Below are 15,320 nucleotides of genomic sequence, written 5' to 3' on the forward strand. Positions count from 1 at the left end.
TAAAACGTATTCTCATCGAAATAGCAGATATAGGTGTTTTTTTCTCCAAAATAGGAACTACAATAATAAAGGATTCTTAGGGAGAAATTTATTTATATTTTTAAAAGAAAGTGCTGCGTCAAAATTATGAAAATGTTTCAAAATACATTCTCTTTTGTTTAACAAAGGCCATAAACATTTCAGATATATCCTTTTCTTATATAGCTATATATTGCGGAGTTTGTATTACATCAACAAATTCTCAATTGTGCTTACTTGTAACTGAAGTCCCAATAAACTAAAGGATCTATTGCAGAATTTATCACTTTTGCTTCTCATTTCCATGTCTAGTGAGATATCTACTGACGTTTAAACCATTTTAGTGATTTTCTGTTGGTTTTAAGTCATTGATCTCGTCAGAAAACGTGCTAAACTGCTGGCAACATTGATCCGCACATCTTATATACTCCGAGACGCTACTCGTGAGTTATTCTTCTCTTGTTTTGACCTTGTACGTGGGGGCAGAGTTCTACTGAAAATCTCAATGTTTAGTTTTAAAGAAAGTATTATGATTATTAAGAAGGTGTATAATACTTATTCTTCCAACGCTAAAGCGATTCCATGAATCCGCTTCTCACCAGTTATTACAGTTTTTACTCTACAGCGACCAACCTTAAAACGGAAGTGGTTCTCTGCCACTTCCCGTTTGAATAGAAGACTAAAAAAGAAGGTAGTATCTTTTCTTAAAAGATCAATCGATTCCAAAATGCAGTTACTCTCTATGGCTTATACCTTTTGCTTTATGTAGGAGTGTTCAAACTGGAAGCTGTACTTTTGGTTTTACTATAGAGTTAAGAATGGAGAACAGCTTGTTGCTACCTATTGAAGTTTCAATTTATAGCGATCAACATTAAAGCAGGAAATAGTTGTCGATTACATGCGTACCCATCAGACAAACGCCTCACTTTTTTCTACTCTTTCTTAGCACCATCTATACCTTTATTCTGCGAACTGGATATATTCCACTCGACTGGAAATACTTAAAAGTGTTTCTCTTTCCTGAACCAAACAAACCTCCATCAGAAATCACATCCTATCGTCCTATTCACCTCACTAGTTGTCTCTGCAAAATCTTGGAAAGAATCCTTGTCCGTCGCATGCGCGGGCATCTTCACTCACATCATCTTCCAATACACCAAGCTGGATTTCGACCAAATTTTAGTACTCATTATCAATTATTCCGTATCACCACAGCTATTTACAATCAATATAATACAATTTTCCTTCTTGCCTTATAACATTTAATTTGAAAAAGGCTTTTGACAAAGTTTGACACCCTGGCTTACTATATTGACTTCGTAACTACCTCCTGCCAACTTCGTACCTCCGCTTCATACACTCATTCTTAATAGGTCGACTAGCTTATATCTTAATCAATGGAACGCTATCTCATCCTATCTTGTTGCAATCTGGTGTACAACAAGGCTTATTTTTTATCTCATTTATTATACTTACTGTACGTCGCTGATCTTGTTGTTCTTAATAACACCACAATATTTCAGTTTGCTGACGACACTGCTTTTTTCACAACTGGTCGCATCATACAATCTCTTAATTAAACCCTGCAAGTAGCTATTGATGCATTTGTGCGATGGTGTCATGTTTGGAGGTTGAATATTAACTCTTCCAAAACACAAACGATAGTTTTTCTTACCACGTCGACGCCGTTCACGAGTACGTCGAAATCCGAATCTACTTTGCCTTCAGGTTGATCTTACGCCTATTCCAGTTTCAAGTACTATTACGTATCTCGGTGTCATTTTGACACTCATCTTACCTGGAATCCATATCTCAACAAACTCATAAGGTCAAGCGCTAAATCGACTTAATCTTCTCAAGCGATTAGTTTGCACAATCTGGGGATTAAGGGCACATACCGTTCTCAATACATATAAAACCTTCATGCGGAGCACATTAACCTACGGACATACAGCCTGGGCATCTGCGCCCCTAAAATTCTATCAAAAACTTACTATACTAGAACGCCAAGCTATACGCCTAGTTTACCGCATAAGCCTACCGCATCCAACACGTTTACTTTATGAAATGATCGATTTTCCGCCATTATTAATGCACCTGGAACAACTTCGTATACGTTACATCAGCAAACGTTTGGTACAACCACATCCTATGATACTTGCTATACTCAGCTACGACCGTGACAACGATGCTCCACCAACTTTCGTTGACACCCCCCTCCAACACTTCATGACATTATATCATTTACAGTTAGATGATGACATGTTGGACCCCGAAATCTATACAATCTACCGACCGCATGGACTTTTTCTCATATCTATCCATCGTATGCACAGTAATACCTATTAACAAGGGCCTCCTCCGTCTTCATCAGTTCCTGAATTGCCCCAGGAACAGAAGATAACTTCATTCGTCTGAACTAACATAGCCTTGTGATGTGACATCCAAAGCACTGCATTTCATCCATTCATTACATTTCTCCATTTTCTTACTGCAGCCCTCAACTTTCTTTTCCTCTCATAATTTGTGTTTATGTAATAACTGCCAATATTCACCTCCAGCCATTAAGCTTTTACTGCTCGTGTCATATATATTTATTTTATTTTTCTCCTGGAATCATTTCAATCCATGTATGTTTAATATTAATGTGATGAATAAAGAAATAATAAACCTGACAACCCTTAGACTACCTAGATTTTCATAGAGACAATAGATCTACATTGCAGCACTTACCCGAAGAAAGGGCACAATACTTTAAACGCAAAGGCGAACAAAAAAATACGAGTAGCCCATCGCATAAAGCTTCCAAATCCTACCCAAGATCTCTATCGCCTCATCACCTTTCCAAACCTTGAATTTCACATTGAAAAACTCCGCCAGACGTACATCACCAATTGAATTGTTTTGAAACACTACATCCCCTTCTACACGACGCCATGCATTACATAGCCCTTCATCCTTCCACTGTACGTTACTATCACACTCCCCTTTCCTTACCACTTACTCTTTATCAACTCTCCTTACCGCCAAACGATCCAAAGCTTCTTTTTCTGGACGATTACACCACTCATGCTCATCTTCCTCATATCTTTCCGTTATTTTCTGCACACTAATTCCCCATTAAAATAACTTGGGCTTCACCCGTCATTCATTACGGTCTAGAGTAGCCCCTACACCAGAAGAATGTCTCAATCGTCTATTTAACATATCCCACGTGTTAACCCTATGCACCGCACTTCACCTCATCCTGCATTCTCACAAGTAAACCTTACGTTTGGGTGAATCGAGTTGCTGACGGAGACACATATGAGAAAGTAGTACTAAATGTGGTCAGTATTTCAGTGAAATTATAGGTGCGAAGCTCCAGGGGTTTAGGAGATACAGCTACCAGAACATCATATGGAAGTACAGAATAGACTTCATATAGTTGGAGGTAAAAGCTCTATAAGACCTCTTGTAGCGACAAAAGATGAATAGCAAATATATGGATACATATTAGGACTAGGGGGAAGTCATATAGTAAGGGTATATCTTACGGCGGCCATCTTGAAATCCGCCATTTTGAATTAAGTTTAAGTTTTTAAAATAAGAATAGGGTCATGTGATACATGATTTAAGGCTCGAATTTAATCAGAAGAACAATGGTGACGTTAATTTTGATTTACGGGCAATTGGTAAAAAGTTATAGGGAAATTAAATATTGTTGCAGCATATGTATTAGTCCTTCACCCCACCTTGTAAATTTTGTGTTAAAGATAATAATTAAATAAAAAGCAGGTGGATAAATATTAGGTCTATGGTAAGAGTTGCCTTGATGGCGGCCATGTTCAAATCCGCTATTTTAAATCAGACAGAAGTTTTAAATAGCGAGCGAGAAATAGATGTGAACAGGATACAAGAAAAACAACGAAATGGCGTGCAAGTACAGCATCAAACAACTAACATTGTAACGCCACCATTGTATTTTTGATTAACTTCTAGCCCGAAGTCATCTATTGCATTACTCTATTCCCATTTAATTTTGTGCTGGATAATGATAAAGCAAAAATGGTTATACCGTTGGATTTATGGCAAATTTGCTATTAATAAGGTGTCACTGTTATGCGTTTTGTTTAAAACTTTTGTCTGATTCAAAATGACGGATTTGAACATGGCCGCCATCAAGGCAACTCTTACCATAGACCTAATATTTATCCACCTGCTTTTAATTTAATTATTATTAACACAAAATTTACAAGGTGTGGTAAAGGACTAATACATATGCTACAACAATATTTAATTTCCCTGTAACTTTTTACCAATTGCCCGTAAATCAAAATTAACGTCACCATTGTTCTTCTGATTAAATTCGAGTCTTAAATCATGTATCACATGACCCTATTCCTATTTTAAAAACTTAACCTTAATTCAAAATGGCGGATTTCAAGATGGCCGCCGTCAGGTATACCCTTACTATATGACTTCTCCCTAGTCCTAATATGTACCCATATATTTGTTATTCATTTTTTGTCGTTACAAGAGGTCTTATAGAGCTTTTACCTCCAACTATATGAAGACTATTCTGTACTTCCATGTAATGTTCTGGTAGCTATATCTCCTAAACCCCTGGAGCTTCGCACCTATAACTTCACTGAAATACTGACCATATTTAGTACTACTTTCTCATATGTGTCTCCGTCAGCAACTCGATTCACCCAAACGTAAGGTTTACTTGTCAGTACATCTCCCTTCTAAGATTTTTGTGTTACATGTCTACTTTATGCTATACATTTTATTATATTATTGTGAACTTTCTATCTCACCTACTTGTTTATCATGCCACTTCTCTTGTATATGATTGTATTCTTTTGATGTTATTAAGTCTAATTCTCTGCTCCCTTTTCCTTTAACATGTTAAAGAAAGCAAAGTTCTTTAAGTCCTTTATTACAATAAAGATTGTATAGCATCCCTTAGACCACCCATAATAAAATCTAAATTCCGCCAATCCTTCCCACATCTCCTCCCTAAAAGAGGGCGTAACCCTCTCACAGGGTGCTAGCCTCCAGGCAAGCCATTTGAAAAAAGAATGCGAGTAAACGCGAGTATTCAGATTTTAAAACCCTAGTACGGAGGAAGCTCTGTTCGACGACCACGCAACGTCGCCATATTAGAAAAAATCATATACCAACGAAACTCGAATCTCCTGATGACGTTTCCACCAATCAAAAGCCATATATGGTAACTCTAAATTCTCCATACGTAAGTATGTACACTCATGTTCAAAATCTTTGTCGCATGCCTATAAATATGTTGTTCTACGAATATAATTTGGCAACGAATTCACTTGGTATTTCTTATAATGTTATTATGCGTATAGTTGGTAAAGAAATGTATGTGGCAAATTTCATGTCAAAAGAACAGTAAATAAGAACAATAAAACGAAAACAAAATTTTCTTCTCCATTTAGCAACATTTTGTTTTACTCATTCTAATTTTCGTATTTATAATTCTTTTCCTATGAAATTTACCACAAATATACATTTCCCAATTATACACATAGTATCAGTATTAAAAGTACCCTGCAAAATCATTATCAAATTATATTCTTACAAGAAGATAGTTATAGATATGCGACAATCATTTTGGACATGAGTGTACATATCAGTAGCGGCTCGTAGTCTATACAAGCACCGGTTGTAATATCAAAGGTATGTAGGTACGCGCAAGTTTTCCCCTCCCTCCCAAAAAATATTCAGGAAATATGAAGAGAAAAGTCTTTTAAGCTCTATTTGTATATTATTGATTAAATTGTTTCTCTAATATTTATTTAATATGTAATCTATTTCCTTTTTTTCAAACAACCACTATCAATGTACGTTTATACACTATTTATATACAAAACCTCTACACTCATGTTATTGAACACGAGATAAATCGAATATATAGTATGTGCTGTAAGCCATGAATGATGGCGTTAATCCGAAAAGAAAAAAAAGCAAGAAAATTGCATGCACGCAGTTAAATAAAATTATTTAATTATATAAACTATGCATTATTTTAGAATGGAAGGTCTTTCTTCGATCTTTCGGGCTTCAAATTTTTCTATGACTTTATTGAAATCTGAAATGCTGCTCGCCAAGTTTCTCTGGATAGAAAGCATCGCTACCGCAAATATTTTCCGCTTTATTTTCTTTAGGGTCCAGAAACACCTCTCTCCTCCGACAATATGCATTTTGTTAGCATTTCTTTGTATAAATATACGGTACAAAAAGTCCCTTTTTAGAAACCACGTATTTTTGTCTGTAAAGAAGCATGAAATCTAAGATGTTTTCCTTCGAAAGTGAAAAAAAAAATAATTTAACATTCCAGCAAATTAGGCTAAAGAAGACAGATGAGTATTGGAAGCTAATGATTTGATATTAATTTATGCTCTCCGCCGGAAATCGAACACGGAATCATGTGCACAAAAGACACAGAGCTAGGAATTAGACCAGTAGTAAGACATTTTCTTCTTCGAGACTCGATCGACCCCCCCCCCAGAATAGTATTTTTTAAATAAATCTTATCCCAAGAATTTTCACTTTTGTATTATAAATGTTAAATAAAATCTATTGACTTCGAACGACCGCCCCCCAAACTTTCAGCTTGGATCCGTCCCTGCTACCACCAGACTTATATTTGTTCTTTGCGAGTTTATGTTTTGTGAATAACTTCTTTCTTCCAAGCGTCTGTATCTCCCTCACCCTATCAATTGCGTCAAGCGCTGCTAAGCGGAGGAATTCGTAACTATTACAGAAGCTGACCAGTTGCGGAAGAAAGGCAACCGCAAGAGAGCTATACTGGAAGATAGGAGCGATGCAAGAATAAATCCACTTCCACATGTTAAGAGGACTTCATACCTCCACAAAAACGCGCAGAACAGACCTTCCGTTTTGAACATTTTTCTCAGTTACGACTAAAGATAGAACTATGGGGTCTTTTTTATATTCTTCACAAAACATGTCGGCACAAATCCTTCAGAACAAAAATTTAAAAATTTTCATCCTTAATGAGTAAATTTGGTATAAAAATGGGGAATAAACGCCATTTTCACATGCAATTATCTCCAGAACCCCACATGCTAATAAAAATCCGTTTTGAAGGAATTGTGCATTGATCTTTGCACTTGACACTCGCACTATAACTTGTAAAGTCAGTTTTGATATATCGATACTGTACGTGGAAAACGAAACCCTTGTAACAGCGTAAAGTTTCTCTGCACTGTAGCGACATCTTGTGCTTAAAGTTCGACAGGGCCTAAGCCCCACCCACAGTAGAATTTGGAGGGATACAATAAAGTAGTTCGCGAGGGAAGATCCGCATGCGACGTCTGCTGGCAAGGAAAAGCAGCATTATTGTGTGTATTGTGTGACAGGTGTAATATTTTTTGACGTGTGCATTTCAAGAGTTTACTGAAGTCCCCAGCATGAAGCCAAGGAAGAAAGTAGGGATGTATCTACATGAGCGCAGAAGCAAGGCCAAAATAAGAAAGATTTTTGCTTATACATTTGCTTTTTGCTCATTGCAACAGAGATTCTACTCAAACATTTTTGCCCTACACCAACTCTACTAGCAATTTGTCGTTGTGTATATCTTCCTTCCGCCAGAAGCGTTTTGATAACTTCCACTTTACGTGGAGAAAGATCTCTGGTTTTCACATTATGCAGCGATTACAGGACTTCACAGACTAAAATTTTAATACACAAAACACGTCACGATCACTTTAAACTGGCCCATTTGAACTGTTGAACGCTTTGAATGTTGTGACTGCTTACGACTGCAACCACAACACTTCAGACTGTAACTTGTTGATAGAAACCACAATCGCTGTATTAGAGACCTGCACGGGCCGGGCTCGGACTCTGTTATTTCTTTGGGCCGGGCCGGGCTGGGGCCGATTATTGCATTTCTTTAATAGTTATTAACTTTCGTTAAACAATAATTAGAATAAAGGCAAACGCTGAAGAAGTGTGCCCGTGAAAAATGTTACAAAAATAAAACTTTTAAAATTTATCGGGCCCGGGCCGAAAAATTCGGTTCGTGCAGGTCTCTGCGCTGTATACAACTGAAACACCACTTTCAGAACTTTCTCCTCCACTAATGTCATCTGCTGTTCAACGGTGATATCATCACTTCAACTGTACAGTAAACAAATGAAGGATCCTCTATTTGTGGTTTAACCCTTAACTCACATGTTTTAGAACTCCTAAATTAGGGCTGCAACATCAGCTTTGCATTTTACGGGCGTGAATCTAATAATTTGAACACGTCTGTACACATTTGATTGATTAATGACAGTAGGAAATTACTTTTGCAGTAGTGGTTGATACTATTTGTTAAATAATTATCTACCATTAATATAAATAATGGAAAATATATTAAACTCTTTATTGTAACTTCTTGCGTTTATATATTTTTCAAAATTTTTGGGTGGGTCCGTGCCTACCCAGCCTACCCGCTAAAGCCGCCACTGATTGTAACACCCTGTACATGTAAATATACTGTAGATTTATGAAACGAAATGTGGAGAAAGATAGGAACACTTGAAGTGTATTAATATTGTATTGCATAATGAAAGTTTCCTGTATATGAATTTCAAGAGTGTGTGTGTGTTTCCGTGTATGTGTTTATTTCATTGTTCACGTACTAATTCAGGTGTTTTTATTATTGTAGTAGAATAGCATATTTTGCGGTTTGTTAGAATTGTCTCCTTTCTAAGTGATTTGTTCTTAGGAAGTTATAATTTGTAATAATACGTGTTACAAGACCTATGCGACAATTTTCGGAAAATTATTCCGGACACGAAAGAAAGACTTTTTGAACATTAGTGCAACTAGTTTCGGAGCTGCAAGATGCCGAATGCGTAGGAAATTGAATTTCAAGGGAATATAATTTTAAAACTACTCAATGTAGAGAGTGCGGCTTCCTAAATTACTGTCGAAGTCATATCTTTTCTATTTACAAATGTTTGTTTCAAAATTATGTATTGTGTCCGGAATAACCTCCCGAAGTTTGTCGCATACGTTTTGGATCACCCTGTACGTGTACATATAGCTTTATTAAGTTTTTTAAAGTATTATGGAGCTTACAAAACGAAACGTGAGGAAAGATAGGAACACTTTAAACTTATTAATATTGTATTAAATAGTGAACGTTTCCTACGAATTTTAAAAACGTATGTTTTTTTTTTTTTCCTTTTTCACCTAATGATTCAAATGTTTTTGTTGTTTAGTGTAATATATTTTGCCTCTTGGAACTCGCATTTCTATTGCATTTGTACTTGACGTGAGCTAAATTAGTAATAATACACAGAGTGTTACAAGATCTATACGGCAAATTTTGGGAGGTTATTCCTCTCTCACACACAAAAAGTTCTTTTGAACTTTTGTTTAGTCACATTGACACCCGTTTAGTGACACGTTGAAAGGATTGTCACTCCGTTTGACATTTCAGTTTTGTAAACTTGACATTCCAGAAGGGTAAAATTTGACGTCATTCTGGAGTTTTCTGCAATCTGTTATTTTTTTGGTAGCTAAGCATACCTTTCCTTTTCTTTCCTCCCCCTCCTTTTTTTTTGAATTTTCTGTCATTTGTACTTCAAGGAAACCAAATTAATAATAACATTATTATGTACTGCATATATGGAACTATTACTTATACAAGTAAAATAAATCAGTATATTCTGTACCCCGAATTATTATTAAATATTTAAAATTTGACGAATTCTGTTATTACTTTTATTCCAGATATGGAGATAATTGGTTAAAATCTTGTACCTAGAATAGTACCTTAGGTACTTTGATTAGTCAGTACATGTATGATCTGTCAGGAAAGTAAATGTACACCTATTTTTCGAGTCTGGCATTCCTGCGCTCCATCCGTGGAGAGTATGAGAATTACATCAATCAAATGTTTACTGAGGGGCAAAAAGAAAAGCTTAATCTGAATAAGACATTGCAGAGGGGCACAAGCTGTGAATACAAATAGTGCATTGTGTAAATAAAGGACGACACCGAAAGAGAAAGCCAGAAACAGCTGTTAAACTTACAAAAAAAGAGTAAAAATTGTCGAAGTGGGAACATAAAACACAAACACAACAAATACGCCGACAACTAAACGATCACCATGCCATGTCCTTGCTGTAGTGGTTAAGGTGCTGGCTTACAAATGCAAAGGATGCAAGTTCGAATCCTCGGCAAGGACATTTTTAAAAATTTTTGTTAATAATACCTACAACTCATGAGAGATGGTAAAAGAGGTCGTATTTAGTTTTTCGTAGCAATTATTATTGGTAATGTTTAGTACTGATAACACTTTTTGTCTTTGCGTATTGCTTTTGTTCTTGTCTTCATTTCGAAAGAGAAGGATATCCGAACAAATGCCACCAAAATTCCTCATATTTTGAATGTAAACGCCATTTGCAATTAGTAGAGAATAAAAATTGAACGTTCCGAAGTAGCTGCAAAAAGTAAAAGGAAAAACATGGAAGTCGACCATACTCATGGTTATTAAAAATACAATTTCTACATGCCTTACACCTCCCGACCACGTTTCTACGTTAGCAAGTAAGAGGCTTGTGTTTAGGTTAGGCTCGTCAATACGTTTTGCAAAGGGGCCCGGTTTAGCTCTGACGCACCACAGGTGCGAGAAGGGAGAAAAACACTTTTTCTCTCTCCCTCTGTGTGTCTATTTATCTATCTATTTGTGTATATATATAACGCTATTTGTGAATGCCATAACCACCCTAATTTTCAGCGGATTGAGAGGAAACTTGGCACAAACATTAATTGTTGAAATATCTTGATGAGTTCGTTAACCAGAATAATCAGATGAAAATGTTCAAAATGGTGGCCCTTCAAACTCTTAAAAAGTTCCAAGGGAACCAAATTTCGCCCATAAATAGGTATTCAGAAAGTTTGAATAAATTTTCCTCTTTTACTGAAATATTTGTGTGCAGAAACTTATTGAAATATTGGACCCGATTAATAGCCTAAAGAAGGTTCACGCCCTTTCGCTACGGTCAGGTTTTTTTTTTTTTTTTTTGCAGGAGGGGGTTATCTTCCTATTGGAACAAGATGATTGTTACTGATGATATGAAATTACACATTGAAAGTGAAGTAACTTGTGTAACGTGTTATTTGAAAGAATAATATAATGTGCATTCCTCTAACACAGAGAACTGTAAATCATGTATTTTGAGTTCGGGAGCCTGAATGGCGAGGAGTGTTATTTGATTTGCTTTTTAGTAACACATTGCATTGCAAATAAAGGTAGGCAACATTAGTGGTAAGTAAAACAATAATAATAATAATAATAATAATAATAATAATAATAATAATAATAATAATAATAATAATAATAATAATAATAATAGGTGTTGTTTGTGGCAAGGCAATATCTTCCTCAGTTCTTCTTCAAACGTAATGATTGTAACGCCATATCTCCCTTACAAACAAAATATTAGCAATTTATATCGAGAGAACGGGAAACTGTAGAGCGATGGGACCAACGTTGGACAGTATGCACCGATAGTACTCAGAAAAATAAGCGATTTCAATGCAAAATGAACGAAGAGTCATTGTCATGGGTAGTCATGGGGCCACGGCAGAGCCCTCTTTAGGCAAAGTGTCAATAACTTATATCGAGAGGTGATACTGGGATGGGACCAACTTTGGACACCGTGGACCCATAAAGCGCATCGAAAAAAATAGGGGGGGAGGGCGCCAGCCAGCCTTACTTATTTCCACATAATAATATAAAATTATATTGTCGAAATACACACACGAGTTAGCTATTAATATTTCATATTATTATTATTATTATTATTATTATTATTATTATTATTATTATTATTATCTACAGCGTCTTTTCATTACGTGAGCATGTTTGACATGAAACCAAAGAGAAAATCCATCCTGTAGCGAAAAGAAACAATACTTTCTCTCAAATGGATAAAATATCAAGCCGAGATTGATTCGAACTCGCATGAACGGCGCGAAAAGCCAGTGCTTTGTCCACTATTTTTTAACTGACTCACCAAACGCGTTTCAGTAACTTACTTATTGCTAATTTTACTTGCTTCACTCGTTTAACTTGCTTTTTCTAATAACTTATAACGACAGGGACACGAACACTGAAACATCGAGAACAGTTAAAAATGATAGATGCTCTCCCGCCGAGAATCAAACCCAAGACTCCATACACCCAAGGCTCACGTGCTAGCCTCTAGACCAGCCGCGATGGTAACGCTCACTTCCTGTGTCGTTAGGGATTACGACCACTGTATTGCCAGCTATCACTTCTGTGGGTTGTATACTATGATCACATGTTTCTTCTTTGGTGGAAGAGTAAAACCTACATTATATGTAATACATGAGGTATTTAGACCTACATGCTCTTCATATAATGTAATAAAAGGGTCATGGTGTCGGATTTTAATACATAACGTATTGCAGTATACAACATGCTTTGCATTACTTGTTTGTTTGTAGACAGCTACTAGCTTAGTGTTCTGAAAAGTTGTGTATAAACTAGGGATAGCCCGTTCCGGAATTATTAGTTTTCGGACTCCCGAAAGTAAAGCCGGACAAATTCCGGAATTCGGAAAATTCCAATTTTGTAATAATTTCGGAATTCGGAAAAATCCGGAATTTAGAAATTTCTGATTTCGTTAACATTCCGGAATTCGGAAAATCCGGAGTTTTTCACAATTCCGGAATTTTCTAAATTCCGGATTCTTTCCGAGTTCCGAAATTCTTCTGAATTCCGGAGTATAACTGAATTCCATAATTTTGCGAAATCCGGAAAGTGAAAGTTCCGCTTCCGAAAAATGAATTTATTTTGGTTAATATGAATCGTGGCGGAAATAAGTCTTTGACCAGGTAATGGCGACTGCTTTGAAAGAAATGGGGAGTATGAGAATTCAATCTGTCATATTTGTAGTTTCGTGTGGAGAAAGAACGAACTTGTGAACCAGTGGTTTAAGAAAAACTCAAGTTATTAATATAAACTTTGCCGACTTCATAAAAGAAATACGAAAGACATTTTGAATCGAAAAATATAACATACAAGTTTGCAAGCGGAGACAAAGAAACCTAACGTAACCAGACTAAAGGCGGATCGTTTACCGCGTAGCGATCGCGGTTCAGTGGTCAAGGTGCTTCTGCGAATGCACGTTGCAATTTTCTTTTCTTACTTTAGAATTTTTGATGGCGATTGATCAGCGATAACATACGTTTTATTATATTCAGATATTTGAATACTCGGATGTTTCAATACTTGAACTATCAAATCTTCAGGAATAATAATAGTAATAATAATTATTATTGTTATCTCGTAGAAGATTAAAATCTAGAAGCTAAATTATCGCTCAGGTCATACCGTTACAAGGAGAAACGTGACATTTGGAAAGAATATTTCGGTTTGGTTTAATGTTGCTCACGAGAAGAGGAGTTTGTCATCTCGTTTCTAAAACAAATAAAATAACATGAGAATTAACATTTTACATTCGAGACGGGTCAGGGCTAAATCAAAATTTTCGTCTCTCTTTGGAGATGAGAATCGAGACGAGACGAAAAGTATCGTAAACATTTCCCGTCTTGTCTCGATTCTCGAAATAGTGTATGTCCATTCTTTAAGTAACAATTGCTCTGTAGACTGAATCTCATAGGCTATTTCGTTACATTGTATTTCAGAGCTCATTGAATTATGCTCTGTGTAGGTATTTTTGTAGCAAAGCTTTTATATTTACCTCTGCATATTCTAAAAATTAGTTTATTATATGCCTTACTGTCGCGTGATATTCAGTTATATTTATTACAGTTATTTTCCTCAAAACATACTTTCTACATGCAACTTCAATAAAATGTTCTAGTTTAAAATGTTGGTAGTTGCAGAGGTGTGTCTTGAAGGTACGGAACCCTTTCCCCGAAATCTCTAATTTTAAGTAAGTTTTGCCAAATTTCAGGGCAAGTTTAAAACTACTACTACTACTACTACTACTACTACTACTACTACTATTATTATTATTATTATTATTATTATTATTATTATTATTATTATTATTATTATTATTATTATATCAACTCCATGTATAATCTTTAAAAGATATACGGTTTGTATCTGAATAGTAAAAGCTAATTGACTGTCGATCTCGGTCGTCTGGAAGTCTTAAGGAGGCAAGGACATCGGTCACGTTCTGGGTTTGAGTTCCGAAGGGGCAAGTATTCGGGCTCGAGCAAAAAATTGTTAAAAGTTATAGGCTTCATCCAAACATATTCAAAACAGCTGGGACCGGGTTTGGGCTTCTCAACGGCTCGAGCGGCTCGGCTTACAGCTCATTCAATATCGAACCGAATCGAGAAGTGAGCCGAGCCAACAACTCACCACACCGAGCCGATTTGAGCCATCGGCTTAGTTGAGCTGAGTCGAAACGTGCTGATGAAGTAGTTTCAACTTAGCTGGCTCGAACCGGTTCACATGAGCCGAGTAGGTGACCCATCCCAACCGAGAAAGCTCGAGCCATCGGCTCAATTGAGCTGAGTCGATGGCTTGTTCCAACTAAGCCGGCTCGGGTCATCGGCTCATCCCAACCGAGCCGACTCGAGCTGTTCGCTCAGTTGATACGAGCCGAGCCGGTTGATATCACTACCCGAGTTGGTCTTCTGCTTGGGCTCAAGAATTCGACCGTGCAGATCTCAGCCTTGATTTTAAGAACTACAGTATATAATTATATTGGTGATTACGACATTTGAGGCTGTCTCGTAATAATAATAATAATAATAATAATAATAATAAACTCTTTTCTTCTCGTTATCTAGACGAGACGAGATACACTAAAATTGCCCCACGAGATGCACTAAAATTACGAGATGAGACGCACCTCTGTCGTGAGCAACACTAAAAGTATTCCACATTACTGCTTACATTTCTCATGGCTTTTGCTTTCCAGTCTGATCAGGCCAATATTTCAAAACGAGTTAAAACGAGCTGAACGAGTGAGAGAGCCATTATCAAACTCAACTCAACTCGAAACTAGACCTCGAAAACAGCGACTTGGCTCGGAACTCAATTCAAGAAAATTACCTTTGACTCGACTCAAATTGTACTCGAGTTGAATTGAATTTTGGCTCGACTTGTGCTCATCCCTATTCGTGTTTGTATTTTATGTTTCCACTTCAACAATGTCTACTCTTTTTTCTCCTTTTACCTGCTGTTTCTGGATTTCTCTTTCGGTGTCGTCCTTTATTTACACCGTGCACTATTCTTATTCCCAGCTTGTGAC

Source organism: Thermobia domestica, chromosome 17, assembly GCF_964235325.1.
Source record: "Thermobia domestica chromosome 17, izTheDome1.hap1.1, whole genome shotgun sequence".
In the NCBI taxonomy this organism is placed as follows: Eukaryota; Metazoa; Arthropoda; class Insecta; order Zygentoma; family Lepismatidae; genus Thermobia; species Thermobia domestica.